General features: G+C 41.2%; 1 protein-coding gene across 1 annotated transcript in view; it reads left to right on the plus strand.

The window, feature by feature from the left end:
* Window positions 1–1,215: 1,215 nt before the first annotated feature.
* Window positions 1,216–15,589, plus strand: part of PIK3CB (phosphatidylinositol-4,5-bisphosphate 3-kinase catalytic subunit beta) — a 178,881-nt gene continuing 164,507 nt past the window's right edge. The window contains exon 1 of the mRNA XM_070375585.1: window positions 1,216–1,443. The gene's annotated coding sequence lies outside the window, so the exon portion shown is untranslated. The remainder of the gene's footprint in view (window positions 1,444–15,589) is intronic.

Consider the following 15,589-nt stretch of genomic DNA (forward strand, 5'->3'; position numbering starts at 1 on the left):
ACTGGAATGGGTAGCCTATCCACTTAGAGTGACTCACCTGTGTTAGAGATGAAGTGTGTTTGCCATGTTTGGTGCAGTTCTACTCCATCTGTTTATTTCTTTTATAAAGAACTTGTCTTAGTGTGATGTCATGCAAAACTTGCAAAGTATTTAGGTATTTTTTTTGGGGGGGGATGAGTCTGGGCTTCCTGTCTTAATGTTTCACCTCACTAAAGTTATATTAGTATTCTTTAAAAAAATTTCTTGTCTGTTTTGTATATTTTTATGTCTGTCTCTTCTGGAACCTAATTTTTGAATATGGCATGGCTCTAGATTTGACTACTTATGAAGGAATTAAATCAGGATCACTGATCAAATAAACTATTCTTTTATCACTGGCTTGTATGTCACCTTTGCTTTAATTACTAGATTTACTAGAGATTTCATCCCAGACTACTGGACTGTTTACCTGAGCTATTACACAACTTTACAACAGAGTACCTTTACAGTAAGTTAAAATTTTGGTTTTCAGTAAGAGAAATTCAAGTGAACCACTAAGAAAGAGAACCATGAAATTTCCCAGTTGAGGTCAAAAGATAACAGGAGATAAGGTATGCGAACAGAGCTGGGTAAACTGTAAGGCTTTGCAGATAAATGCTGGTTGTTATCGCAAAAAATGAGCACACAGAAAAAGAATCTTGGGCTTGAAAGGCTGAACTTTTGCTTTGATGGCCAATGCAGGGATTGAAGGGTCAGCGGCTGGGAGGCCGACCTAACTAACATCCCCACCCATAGAACAGGAGTGACAGAGCCGGAGAGGGAAAAGCAAAGTGCGTACCCAGGAACCTAGCAATCGGTTCAAAGTCGCAGAACTGAGGCCAGCGATTGACAAGAGAAAGCCGGCAAGTAAACGTAGGAACAGAGGAATCTCTCGGAGGTGGCTTCGAAGGTTGAGGCAGGTGCTGGGTCTCTCCTGAAAGTAGCTTGCTGGGAATTCCCGATCCCAAGTCCTCCCAGAGCCGCAAAGAGAACTGCCTCAGAGCACCACCGCCACAGGGCAGGCAACCGTGGAGAAAGAGGCGAGGGTTCCGCCTAACTCTCCTCCCAGCTGGGACCGGCGCGGCCCGGCCCGGCCCGCAGATCGGGGATTGGCCGGAGCGGCGCACGGGGCGGGGCGTGGGCTGCTGGGAGGTGGGGCGGGAAGGCGAGCGCGCGCGCGCGCGGGCACGGCGGCGGCGCGCGCGTGCTCCGTCGGTCGGTACGGCGGCGGCGGAGCTTGCCATGGCAGTGGGCGGTGGGCTGGTGTAGCGCCGCGCGGGGCAGGCGGTCGGCGATTGAGAGAGACGGGAATGGGGGCGCCGTAGCTGGAAGGTTGCGGCGGCCTGGTCTGCTGAACGCGCACCAGGAGCTGAGAGCGGGCGGCCGCGGCGGCGGCGGCGGCGGCGGCGGCGGAGCGCTGAGCAGGTGAGTGCAGCGGCGCGGGACCCGGATGCGGCACGGCTGAGGCGCGGCGCGGTCGCGGCGGGCCTCTGAGGTGCCCCGGCGCGGGCCGCGGGCGCGCTCTTACCCGCCACAGCCTGCAGCGCCGGCGACTGGGGTGCCCGCGCCACGCTTCCTGCTGGCGCCGAGGACACCCGCCCGCCGGCCCGTGGGGGCGCCTGGCTCGCCTGCGGCCTCCCGGGCTCTCCAAGGTGAGCGGCGTTCCCCGGCCTCCGGGCGGCAGGGATGGGGCCGGGCGCCCCGGTCTGCCGGCGGTTTGAGTCGCTTTGATGAGGGGCGTCTGCGGAGAGGCGGCGTCCTCTTTTCCTGCGTCTCAGCGGACACCAGCGAGCTGCCGACTCTCAGATACCTTTTTGCGCAGTGTATTTTAGGGCCGGGGATCCTGGACTGTTGGGATAGGGTCTTGTTTTCAGATCCCAGAGCCTCTGGTGACCAGTCCTGGGGCCTTGAATCTGAGTATCCGGATTTGTTAGTGGGAACAATTACACGTACTTCACCCGGGTTGTTGTGAAGCTAGCACAGGGTGATGTGCGTGACCGAACAGCGAGTGCTGGATCAGGTGGCTATCAGGAGTAACTCTGCTGAAGCATCTTACCTTGTTAACTGTCCCTGATACCTGGTTGCTGGTGTACTTTTGGGGGGCACGCTTATTTCCGAAGTGCTTTGATGTTGCAGTAACCTCTACTGAAGTTGCTTAATATTAGAGCCTGTTATCTTAACAGTATCCAAGATCGTGGAGTCGCTCTCTTTTATTTTTTTGCGAAGGCTTTCTTGGAATACCTGTCTCGGGTACTGAATGGGAATTGCTGCTGAAATAAAACTGAGCGAATTTACCATTCTCTTCGGATGCAAGACGGTGGGACGCATTAAACTTGAAGTGCTTTGCTGTTTAAAATCTTAAGTGCCACTTAAACTCTGTCACTTGTTACAGAGTATAAACAGAAGAATATGGAAACAGACTCCTTTTTCTGCATTGCTACATGCACGAAGGGAGTGACAAGTGGTTTTGTAAACATCATTGTGGGCAGTGTTACTGTCTGGTGAAGTCATCATAATTAAATTAGATGAGTACTTATTTTGAAGCCCTGAATGCATGTTTGAAAATATGAGTCCTAATAAAATCATCGCCAACGAGTCAGAATTCTCAGCAGTTCATTAATCATTTGGGGATTTTTAGGTTACACTGTTAAGATTTTTATGGTAAAAGCAGAACTGCTTAAGTCATGATAATGTAGAATCGGAGAGGGTGGTCAGGATAAAGATCTTAACTTAGTTTCAGAAGGCAAGTGTGGAGCAAAGTTAAAATCTTAAACTTTAGAACTGAAATTGTATTCACCAAAGCAAAAACGGTTGAAACCGAAAACTTTGTTGTACAATCTCTGATTCCCATCCTGAGGTTCTTCTGCCTTCAGAGAGTTTTTTAGAGGTGGGGAAAATTGAGTTGGGTTTTGATTTATTTCCATTTTGCCCCTCTTGTCTGTATTTCCTACTTTTCTTAGAGACTGTCCGGAAAGGTTTTTGATCCAACTTGCTTTGTGACTGTAAACAAAATATATAGAAAAAACTAAAATTAACCTTGTAATCTAAATTATGTACTTCCTTGTAATCTAATTGTTGTTCTTCCTAAATTAAGACCTTCCCTATTTCACTGGTGAAACGAACAGTAAAAGCGCTACTAGTCACTGCGAAAAGGTCGAAAGTCACATCTTGGTTCTTAGAGCTGATTATTGTTTAGTCGCTAAGTTGACTTTTTGTGACCCCTTGGACTGTAGCCCGCCAGACTCCTCTATCCCTGGGATTTTCCGGGTAAAAATACTAGAGTAGGTTGCCATTTCTTTCTCCGGGGTATCTTCCCAACCCAGGGATTGAACCAGCGTCTCCTGCATTGGCAGAGGTTGACAGGAGAATTCTTTACCACTGAGCCACCAGGGAAGACTGGTTTTGGGTTCCACATAGCTGGGACTTTGGGATGCCACCTGTCTTCTTGGGCCTCAGTTTTTGTTTACAGAATTTGAGAGTCTCTGTGGCCAGGAGTTGGGAGGTTGTGGTTCATTAGAGAATTATTATATAAAGTGTCCTTCCAGGACACTACATTTTTATGGTTTTCTTTCCCTTTATCTCTTCTGTTGACTTTTTCTTCTCTTACTGAATTCTGAACATCCTAATGCCTCAGGGCATCCAAGCCCGTCTCTCTCCTTTTTTTCCACCTGTATTCTTTCTGCGTGATCTCATCCTGTCTGGTGGTTTAAATACTACCACTGTGCTGTGGACTCTTCAGATTTTTATCTCCAGCCCTGACCTTCAGATTTCTTCTACCTGCCTATATATCTTCACTCCGTTTGTGTTCAAAGTGGAGCTCTTGATTTTCATTCTTCAATCTATTCCTTCTCCAGCAGTCTGGATTTCATAAGAGCACCCATCTGCCCCCTCTTCCTTCTACTTAAGTGAAAAATCTGGTGGTCATTCTTTCTTTTCTTTCTTAAATTTTGGCTGCCCTGAGTCTTTGTTGTGGCTCAAAGCCTTCTCTAATTGCAGCTCTCTAGTTGCCGCATGCTGATTTAGTTGCCCTGAAACATGTGGAATCTTTGTTCCCTGACCAGGGATTGAACCTGCATCCCCTGAATTGGAAAGCGGATTCTTAACCACTGGACCACCCTGGTGATCATCCTTTTTTGTGTTTTTAAAAAAAAAAAAAAATTTTTTTTTAATTGAATTGTGATCATCCTTAATTCATCACTTTGCCTTACTGCTCCTCCACCACCCAGAGCAGACCCTGTTGATTTTGCCTCCAAGATATATTTATTTTATTTTTATTTATTTTTAAAAAATGAAGCCAACTCTATTTAATTTATTTTTATTAATTTATTTTTGGCTGCACTGGATCTTCATTGCTTTGCTTGGGCTTGCTCTAGTTGTGGTGAGCAGGGGCTTGTCTTTGTTGTGGTGCTTGGCCTTATTACGGTGGCTTCTCTCATTGTGGAGCATGGGCTGTAGGTACATGGGCTTAAGTAGTTGCTGCACGCAGACTCCAGAGCTTGGGCTCAGTAGTTGTAGCTCAGACCCAGTTGCTCCATGGCATGTGGAATCCTCCCAGACCAGAAATCGAACCCATGTCCTCTGTATTGGCAGGCAGACTGTCATCCACTGGGCCACCAGGGAAGTCCATGTTTGTTTTTATTGCCACCACTCCAGTTCTTCCTGGTTAGTAGCTTCCTAACGGGTCTCCTTGCCCCTGACCTTGTTCTCCTACAGTCCATTTGCAGACAGCAGTCAGAGTGAACTTTACTTACTTTCCTGCTCCAGTGACTTACTACACTAAAAAGTAAACCCAAACTCTTTTCCTGCGTTATCAACTAATTATCTTGTTTATTTCTTTGTTCATTTGTTTGTGGCCTTTTCTCTCCAACATATTATACGCTCTCTGATGGAAGGAACTTTTTCTTCCCTGAGGTTTTCTCAGTGAGCAGAACAGTATCTGGAAAATTTAACTATTATTGAATGGATGAATGCATGAATGAAATACATTATAAAATCTTCTAATTCCAAGTATAACATGTATTGAACACATGATCTTTTTTTTTTTTGGTCCCAGGTTTGTGCAAATGAGGAAGTAATCACAGGGCCTGGAATTATTCTATTAGGTATCCTTCCTCTCTCAGTTTTCATTAAGATACTGCACCTCCTGAAAAGACTAAGCATTTAGACGTTAAGCGATTGACAGCAAGAACAAATGTGGATTTTGTCCATTGTATACTGGATCATTAGTATTTTTGTGAATAAGAAACCAAGCAAGCTTTTCAGCCTTGTTTTGTTCTTTAGAAGCATTAAATTTTGGTCCTGACTGGAGGGAACTGGTTCTGTAGAATGTGGTACTTTAATCCAGTATTGCATACCAAATTGTATAGGGTAGCAGTTGAAATTTTTAGAGAACAGGCATTTTTGTTTCAGTTGCATTATATATATATATATTTTTTGAATGTGAGACTCCCCCTACCCTGCCTATGTGCATTTATGTGTTTCCTCTGAACCATTTGATTCAGTTGTATCCTAGCATATCTTGGAGATAAATCTCTATCATTTGTCTTCTGTTAACTGCTCACTTGCAAGCTTTGTCATGTTGTAGAAAGAGGCAAATATTAATAATTCAGGATTTTCCCCCTGCCTGAGACTGAAGCCCTTAAAACTGTCTAGCAGGTTTGTGAAGAAAGAAGGGTATGGAAAAATCAAAGTGTAGAATTCCATTGTCAGAGTAGATAATAGGAAAAAGATACGTTGGATAAGGAAATCCTAGACAAGAGGAATAATACTGAACATTTAGTAGAAGAGAAAAAGAAAAGGAAGATAGAGGAGAGCATTATAGATTTTCAGGCTTGGGTGGGACAAATTCTCTTCTTACTTCTTTTACCTCCTCACCTACATCTCCAAACTTTGACACTTTGGATTATTTTTCCCTCTGCCTTCTCTGCATTCCCTGATTTGTATGGGCTATTCTTCTAAGGAATGTCTATGTATCTTTGGTAGTCTGGGACACTTTTTGTGAGAGGATACTAATTCTTTCTTGAAGAGGTCTTTCTACTTCTCATAATCAAGGTCTGACTCTCTTGATTTTCCAGCCACTTAGTCCAGCTTTACCTTTTGGAGTGACTCTAAACTGGTGTACTTCCTTTTTTTATTTTTTTTTTCCTTTTTAAAAAAAAATTAATTATATTTTTATTTGGCTGTGCTGGTTCTTAGTTGTGACATGTGGGACCTTTAACTGAAGCATGCAAACTTAGTTGAGGCATGTGGGATCTAATTCCCTGACCAGGGATTGAAGCCGGGCCCCCTGCGTTGGGAGCACGGAATGTTAGCCACTGGACCAACAGGGAAGTGCCTGTACTTCCTTTTAAAGTTGTTCTCTCATGTATCATGGTAACCTTTCTGTTATCATCCCCAGGTTAAACAATCCTGAGTCACAAGCTTCTAGTTGAGAGAGGAAAAATGAAAGGAATTAGATGTATGGTCGGGTGTGTATAGTGTGTTACCTACCAGTTGCTCTGATACTGCAGATTGCATATGTCTAATTTAGACCTTTCTTTTTCTGAGTTACTAGATTTTTTAAAGTAAGAGGACATTTTTAAAAGGAGAGTGACATTGAACTTTAAAAATTTTGCAAAAACATTTTCATGTACAGTCCTGTGAGTTTTAACACGTACCTAGATTGTTTTTACTTTCTTTACTTTTTTTCAATCTTTTTTTTAAATCTTTTTCTGCCTAGATTTCTGTAACAGTGTACAGAATAATTTCAACACCCCAAAGAATTCTCTCATGTTACCCCTGTGCAGTCAACTCCCCTTCATTAAAAAAAAATTAATTTATTTTTTGGCTGTGCTGGGTCTTCATTGCTGCACAGGCTTTTCTGTAGTTGCAAGGGAGGGCTGCTTTCTAGTTGTGAGCTTCTCATTGCTGTGATTGTCTTGTTGTGGAGCACAGGCTTGAGGGCATGTAGTTGCAGCATGTGGGCTCAGTGGTCTCGGCTCCTGGGCTCTAGAGCACAGGCTTAACAGTTGTGGCACATGGGCTCAGCTGCACCATGGCATATGAGATCTCCTTCAATTAGGGATCGAATCAGTCTCTCCTGCATCAGCAGGTAGATTCTTTACCTTTGAACCACCAGGGAAGCCCACTGTTTTCCTTTTTAACACTTGGACTTACTGTTCTTTTTTTCTAAACAGAATATTCCTCATAGCAAGAAATATTTCTCAAGCAAAAAAAAAAAAACTTGGAATAAGTGGATAATTGATCAATGTAATTGTTGGTATTCTTTTAGAAAAAAGTACTAAACTTTGTAGATGGAGGAATGTTCTATTGTTGTTCAGTCTGTAAGTCATGTGTGACTCTTTGCGACTTCATGAACTGTAGCACGCCAGGCTTCCTTGACCTTCACTGTGTCGCTAAGTTTGCTCAAACTCATGTCTATTAAGTCTGTGATGCCAGCCAACCATCTCATCCTCTGTCATCCCCTTCTCTTCTTGCCCTCAATCTTTCTTAGCATCAGGGTCTTCTCCAATTAGGTGGCTCTTTGCATCAGATGGCCAAAGTATTGGAGCTTCAGTTCTAACATCAGTCCTTCCAATGAATATTCAGGACTGATTTCCTTTAGGATTGACTGGTTTGAACTCCTTGTAGTCCAAAGGGACTCTCAAGAGGCTTCTCCAGCACTACAGTTTGGAAGCATCAATTCTTCGGCTCTCAGCTTTCTTTATGGTCCAACTCTCACATCCCTACGTGACTACTGAAAAAACTGTAGCTTTGACTATACGGACTTTTGTTGGTAAAGTGATGTCTCCACTTTTTAATATGCTGTCTAGGTTGGTCAGAGCTTTTCTTCCAAGGAGCAAGCATCTTTTCATTTCTGCAGTGATTTTGGAGCCCAAGAAAATAAAATGTGTCGCTGTTGCCACTTTTTCACATCTATTTGTCATGAAGCTGTGGGACCGGATACCATGATCTTAGTTTTTTGAATGTTTTAAGCCAGTTTTTTCACTCTCTTTCACCTTCATCAAGAGGCTGTTTAGTTTGTCTTCTCTTCTATCCAAGGTTGTCTATACTTCTGGCAATCTTGATTCCAGCTTGTGCTTCACCCAGCCTGTCATTTCGCACGGTGTACTCTGCATATAAATTAAAGAAGCAGAGTGGCAACATACAGCCTTGATGTACTCCTTTCCCAAAAGGCTTTAAATTTTAAAAAAATTATTGTAAAACTTCTGGAACCTGTCAAATGAGGCAAATCCCATAATGTCAAGTTACAATAGGGAACATCTAACAAAGAAATTTGGCGGCTAAGTCTGTGATAATATCATAATGGATGACATCACATATCTTTTCATCTCCCTTCGATAAATCCAGAATTCCCACTTACTGCAATTGCAGGGTAGGCTAGGGTAAACTAGAGATTAATTTTGCGAAGGGTTATGTTATGAAGTCTCAGCTTTTCTCCCTTTTCTCTAACATTGTCACTTTTTGCTAGCTTATCTATTTTATTCTGCATTTAGTTATTTTAGGTATTCCACTTTTCTAGGATTGGAGGGAAAAGTGTGCTATCTTTATAGCTTTAGTGTTTTGCAAAGGTAGCTTTCTTGTTTCCAGCCTAAAATAGTCAGTAATCTAGAAATTCCCTCATTTCCTCAAAAAAATTTACAAATCCTTCCCCTAAGTCCTGCCTCTAGATCTTTCTCGGACTTCTTCATCAAGAATGTATAGTTCCTCATTTTCTTAAGTACTTAAAGTAGGTCACCTGAGGTTATTAGCAGTTGCCTCTTTAATTGGGAGTATCTATTGCCAAAACAAAGGATGTTAATCTGGCAGTCCCCTGTGTTGTGGTATTGTTAAAGCTCAGGCCAGCAGTTCACAAGGCCCTGCTGCAAACCCAGGAGGACTGGCGCATCCTGGACCCTGTAGCTTGTCTTCTGCTGCTCTGGCTGCTTGGGAGACCACCAGACAAATGCTCATTTGCCTTCAGTGGAAATGCGATCCTGATTATCCATGCCTTCAGGAGGAGGATTATGTGGATTAAAAGAAATCCATGGATAATCCAGAAGCTTTATTTAAACTGCAGTTTAACCACATTCCTGACCATAGTTTTTCCTTGCATTTCTAATAACTAATTTATAATATTTACCAATTTCATGTTTATCTTCTTGTACCATTTAGAAGTAATGGTAGTTACAAAGTAAAGAAGATATGGGAGGGGACAAAGGAGTTGGATAATCTATAGGCTTTGCCCCACATGACTCCGTGTTGACTGTATGGTTTAACCACAGTGCTTACTAGACCTTGAAGACCAGAATTCCATGAATTCCTCACCTGCTGAGCCACTGGAAGAAATTTGAGGTGATTGTCAATAAGAGGCCAAACTCCATTTTGAGACATTTGTACTTTACTAGCTTAAATGATTGAGCTTTTGTGATTTAAATGAGTACTGGAGATTGTCAGAATTATAAATTTACTGCAATTTGAAGTTCTCCTTAATGTTTATTTAATCGCTTAAACTGCTAACCATTTTCATAGGAACTAAACTGAAGATTTGCTATTTGAAATATAAGTGTTTGTCGCCAGGCAGCTATCCTACTGCCTTTGACATGTTACTTACATGTAGTTACACAGTAGTTAATTTCTATTAAATAGTTGAAATACAGTTATTTAAAAGTGCTTATCCCTGATGCTGGAAAAGATTGAAGGCAGGAGGAGAAGGGGACGATAGAGGTTGAGATAGTTGGATGGCGTCAACTAGATGGACATGAGTTTGAGTAAGCTCTAGGAGTTGGTGATGGACAGGGAAGCCTGGTGTGCTGCAATTCATGGAGTCGCAAAGAGTCGGACACAGCTGAGCGACTGGTCTGAACTGAACTGATTCTTGAGGTACTGATTTAGTGTGGGTCTTGTATTTAGATATTATGCTGTTAAAATGGGTGTTTTCCTCTGGCTTTATAAATCATTACAAATTTCTGCCTTTATGTTAACTGAACAAAAATTTATTTAAAACTTATTTCTGTACTTGTAATATATTTTCAAAAGTTGTTGTTCAGTCTCTAAGTCGTGTCTGACTCTTTGTGACCCCATGAACTGCAGCACATCAGGCTTCCCTGTCCTTTACTGTCTCTCAGAGTTTGCTTAAACTCATGCCCCTTGAGTCGGTGATGCTATGCCTTCTCTTGCCCTCAGTCTTTCCCAGTATCCGTCTTTTCCAGTGAGTCAGCTCTTTGCATCAGGTGGCCAAAGTATTAGAGCTTTAGCGTCAGTCCTTCTAATGAATATTCAGGGTTGATTTCCTTTAGGATTGACTGGTTTGATCTCCTTGCTATGGAGGGGATTCTCAAGAGTCTTCTCCAGCACCACAGTTTGAAAGCATCAGTTCTTCTGTGCTCAGCCTTCTTTACAGTTCCATATTCATTAGCTATGTGGATATCATTCCTGCAATTGAGATTCATTGTAGTTAATCACTGGAGGCATGTCCGGGGGGAATACCAACTGGAGTTCTCTTAATGTGCTTGTTTTTTGCTCTATGAGCCTAGGGAAACATCCACAGAAGAAGGTAGTTGGTTTTGGACAACGTTGTGATCAATTATAATTCTTTAATTTTTGTTCTCTTGATAGCAGTGGAAATTTCACATTTTCATTGGAAATCATTAGTTGTCTGAAAATGATGTACTTCACCTACCATTCCATTATTAAATTATATTATTAAAATATCCCCTAACTAACTGAGAGGCTTCTGAGTTTAGATTCTCATTCTACCTACAAGAAAGGAATATTTCTGTGTGTGTGTGTGTGTGTGTGTTACGAGAACTGTATATACCATACCAACCAGCATCAATTATTTTATCTTTAATTTGTGAAGAGGTCACTATCTTCTCATTGAGGTATAGGCAGTTACTTTTTAGTCAGTGATTTCTGTAAATCATGTAGTCTGTCTATTTTTACTTGTTTTCTTTTATGTTCTTTTGCCATTCAAAACTGGCTGTCAATGTAGTATATTAGAGAAACTGATTTACTATATAGAATTAAACTATAACCATAGTTAACGTTGTAAAATGTGCACCTGTGCGTCAGATTATGCTAAGTGCTCTTTGTGTATTATTCAGTTTATCTTCATAACAAACTTGTAGAGAAGGTACTAATAATATTCTTATTTAAGAGATGAGGAAACTGAAGCTTTGGGAAATTAACATGCCAGGTGGCACACAGATTTTAAGTGGGAAACTCAGGTTTCAAATCTGAATCTGTATGACTCTGGAATTTATGTTCTTGTTTATTTTAAAGTTTATTTTTTTATTGAGGAATAGTTGATTTATAATGTTATATAAGTTTCAGGTATACAACATAGTGATGAAAATTTTTTGAAGATTATATGGCATTTATAGTTATTACAAAAATTCCGTCTTGTACAATATACCCTTCTAGATTATTTATCTTATGTGTAGTAGTTTGTACCTCTTAATCCCCTCCCCACCTTGCTTCTCCCCATTTCCCACTCCCTACTGGTAACCACTAGTTTGTTCTCTATATCTGTCAGTCTTTTTTCTTTTTTATATTCATTAGTTTAATTTTTATATTCCACGTGTAAGTATTATCATACAGTATTTTTCTTTCTCTGTCTGACTTATTTCACTTAGCACAATACCCCCTGAATCCATCCATGTTGTTACAAATGGCAAAACTTCATTCTTGTTTTTAACGGCAGAGCAGTCATCCATTGTATGTATACCATTCTTCTTTATCCATTCATCTGTTGATGGACACTTAGGTTGTGTCCATATCTTAGCTATTGTAAACAGTGCTGCAGTGAAAACTGGGATAGAATTTATGCTTATAACTGATCACCTTAATAATTTTTTTATTTTTTGTTTTTTTCAGCGGAAGGTTGAAAGAGACTAAAAGTTTGAAGTATTGTTTTTTAGCATGATAATCACCACTTTGATCTGACAGTACCTGTGTATTTGGAAACAGGAATCAGTTTTTTAGTTTTAGCCACTAACTTTCTTTCATTCAGTACTCTTTTTTTTCCTCCTTTGTCTGCTCTGAATGGCATATAGGATCTTAGTTCCTCAGACCAGGGATTGAACCTGTGCCCCCTGCATTGGAAGCATGGAGCCTTATCCACTGGCCACCCAGAGTTCTTCACTCACTACTCTTAAACAAGTTTTTATGTGTATAGTCCTTTTTTATGGATAAGAGTTAAACAATAAATTAGTTATGTGATATGGTATACTTTTGTTTTGAATGTAAGATAAGCTTTCCTTTTCCCTTGGCTTTACAATTGGAGTGTGGTTTTGTGGTTTGTCATACATATGTAGGTAATGAACATACTTAATGTATAACCTCATGTAGTTAGAGGTCCTAGTCTTCTTGTGTAGATAATCTTTACAGAGTTTTAAAATAAGAAAATACAGGGACTTCCCTGGTGGTCCAGTGGTTGGGACTTCGCCTTCCAATGCAGAGGGTGTGGGTTCGATCCCTGATCCAGGAACTAGGATCCCACATACCTCATGGTCAAAAACCAAAACATAAAATGAAAATAATATTATAACAAATTCAGTAAAGAGTTTAAAAATGATCTACATTTAAAAAAAAAGATATAAAGTATTTTTTTCCCTCTCTCCTTTTTAGGTTATTTGTTTCGGTGGTTCATTAAAACATATTACTAAGCTTGATCCTAAATTAATGGGAATAGAGGAAGGTAGACATAAATTTATTTTAAAATAAATGAACCAGTAGACAATTTTTAATCCCTTAACATTAAAAAAAAATGGTTTGAGAAGAATTAGTACTATTTGGCCTTTTTTTTCCTCTTCATATTCACATGAGAAAGGAATGTAAGCATTAACATTACATTTGCCATTAGCAGTACCTGGACACATGGAAGGAGATGCATAGAACAGAATGGATTTTCTGTCTAACCCTGGAGTCCAGGTAACTTGCTTCAGCCAAGGTTCTGGTTGTGATTCCATTACAAGCCATTATGATAGCATATCTGATCTGCAAATGGGAGATTTGTGGGTGATTTTCTTTTTATTTCTTTACTTCTTTTTGGCTACGCTGAGTTGCTGCATGGTCTTTCTCTAGTTGCAGTGAGCAGGGCTACTCTAGCTGTGGACACAGGCTTCTCATTGTGCTGCCTTTTTTTGTTGCTGAACACAGGCTCTAGGGCTCAGTGGCTTCAGTAGTTTCCATGCATGGACTTAGTTGCCATGTGGCATGCAGAATCCTCCGGGACCCGGGATCAAACCCGTGTCCCCTTCATTAGCAGACAAACTGTCATCCACTGTGCCACCAGGGAAATCTGTGTGATTATTTTCTTTACTACTGAAGAGTTGAGATCTTACTGAATATGCTTCTTCCTATAGACAAGCTCTGCTGCTGCTGCTGCTGCTAAGTCGCTTCAGTCGTGTCCAACTCTGTGCGACCCCATAGACGGCAGCCCACCAGGCTCCCTGTCCCTGGGATTCTCCAGGCGAGAATACTGGAGTGGGTTGCCATTTCCTTCTCCAATGCATGAAAGTGAAAAGTGAAAGTGAAGTCGGTCACTTGTGTCCGACTCTTAGCGAACTCATGGACTGCAGCCCACCAGGCTGCTCCGTCCATGGGATTTTCCAGGCAAGAGTACTGGAGCGGGGTGCCATTGCCTTCTCTGTTGTTTTGTCTATGACCCAACAAATGTTGGCAATTTGATCTCTGGTTCCTCAGCCGTTTCTATACCCAGCTTGTACACCTGTAAGTTCTTGGTTCACGTACTGTTGAAGCCTAGTTTGAAGGATTTTGAGCATTATTTTGCTAGCCTGTGAGATGAGCACAATTGTCCGGTAGTTGGAACATTCTGTGGCATTGTCCTTCTTTGGGATTGGAATGAAAACTGACCTTTTCCAGTCCTGTGGCCACTGCTGAGCTTTCCAAATTTGATGACATATAGAGTGCAGCACTTGAAAGCATCGTTTTTTCCGATTTGAAATAGCTCACCTGGAATTCCATCATCTCTACTAACTTCATTCATACTAGTGCTTCCTGAGGCCCATTTGACTTCACACTGCAGGACGTCTGGCTCTTGGTGAATGACCGCAGCATTGTGGATGATTCAGATCATTAAGACTTTTCTCGTATAGTTCTTCTCTGTACTCTTGCTACCTTCTCTAAATCTCTTCTACTTCTGTTAGGTCCTTACCATTTCTGTCCATTTTTGTGTTCAATGCTATTATGAAATGTTCTCTTGACATCTCCAGTTTTCTTGACGAGATCCCTAGTCATTCCCATTTTATTGTTTTCCTCTATTTCTTTGCATAGTTCATTTAAGAAGGGCTTCTTATTTCTCCTTGTTACTCTTTGGAACTCTGCATACAGTTGGGTGTATCTTTCCCTTTCTCCTTTGCCTTTTGCTTCTCTTCTTTCCTCAGCTATTTGTGAAGTCTCCTCTTAAAACCACTGTGCCTTCTTGTGTTTCTTTTTGTTTTGGATGGTTTTGGTCGTTGCTTCTTGTACAGTGTTATGAACCTCTATCCATAGTTCTTCGAGTACTCTGTCTACAAGATCTAATCTCTTGAATCTCTTCTTCACCTCCCTTGTCTAATCATAAGGAATTTGATTTAGGTCATACCTGAATGGCCTGGTGGTCTTCCCTAGTTGCTTCAATTGAAATCTGAATTTTACAATAAGAAGCTTATGATTTCAGCTACCATCAGCTTCAGGTGTTGTATAGAGCTTGTGTAGAGTCTCCAGCTGACTGTATAGAGCTTCTCCATCTTTGGCTGCCAAGAATATAATCAGTCTGATTTTAATATTGACCCTGGTGATGTCCACGTGTAGAGTCTTTGTCTCTTGTGTTGTTGGAAAAGGATGTTTGCTGTGAGCATCGTGTTCTCTTAAGAAAACTCTGTTAGCCTTTGCCCTGCTTCATTTTGTACTCCAAGGTCAAATTCACCTGTTATTCTGAGTATCTCTTCACTTCCTATTTCTGCATTCCAATCTCCTGTGATGAAAAGGACATCTCTTTTTGGTGTTAGTTCTAGAACATTTTGCAAGTCTTCCTAGAACTGGTCAATTTCAACTTCTTCAGCACCAGTGGTTTGGGTATAGATTTGGATTACTGTGATGTTTGCCTTGGAGATGAACCGAGATTATTCTGTCATTTTTGAGGTTGCACCCAAGTACTGCATTTCAGACTCTTTTGTTGACTATGAGGGCTACTTCATTTCTTCTAAGGGATTCTTACCCATGGTGGTAGATAGAATAGTCATCTGAGTTAAATTTGCCCGTTCTTGTCCATTTTAGTTCACTGATTTCTAAATTAGCAGTATTCACTCTTGCCATCTCCTGCTTGACCATATCCAGTTGACCTTGATTCATGGGCCTAAGTTCCAGATTCCTATGTAATACTGTTCTTTATAACACTGGACATTACTTTCACTATCAGACACATCCATAACTGAGCATCATTTCTGCTTTTGCCAAGCAGCTACATTCTTTCTGGAGCTATTCATAATTGCACTCTGCTCTTCCCCAGTAGCATAATGAACATCTACCAACCTACAAGGGGCTCATTTTCTGGTGTCTTATCTTTTTGCTTTTTTTATATGGTCCA

This window comes from Bos mutus, chromosome 1, assembly GCF_027580195.1.
Source record: "Bos mutus isolate GX-2022 chromosome 1, NWIPB_WYAK_1.1, whole genome shotgun sequence".
Classification (NCBI taxonomy): Eukaryota; Metazoa; Chordata; class Mammalia; order Artiodactyla; family Bovidae; genus Bos; species Bos mutus.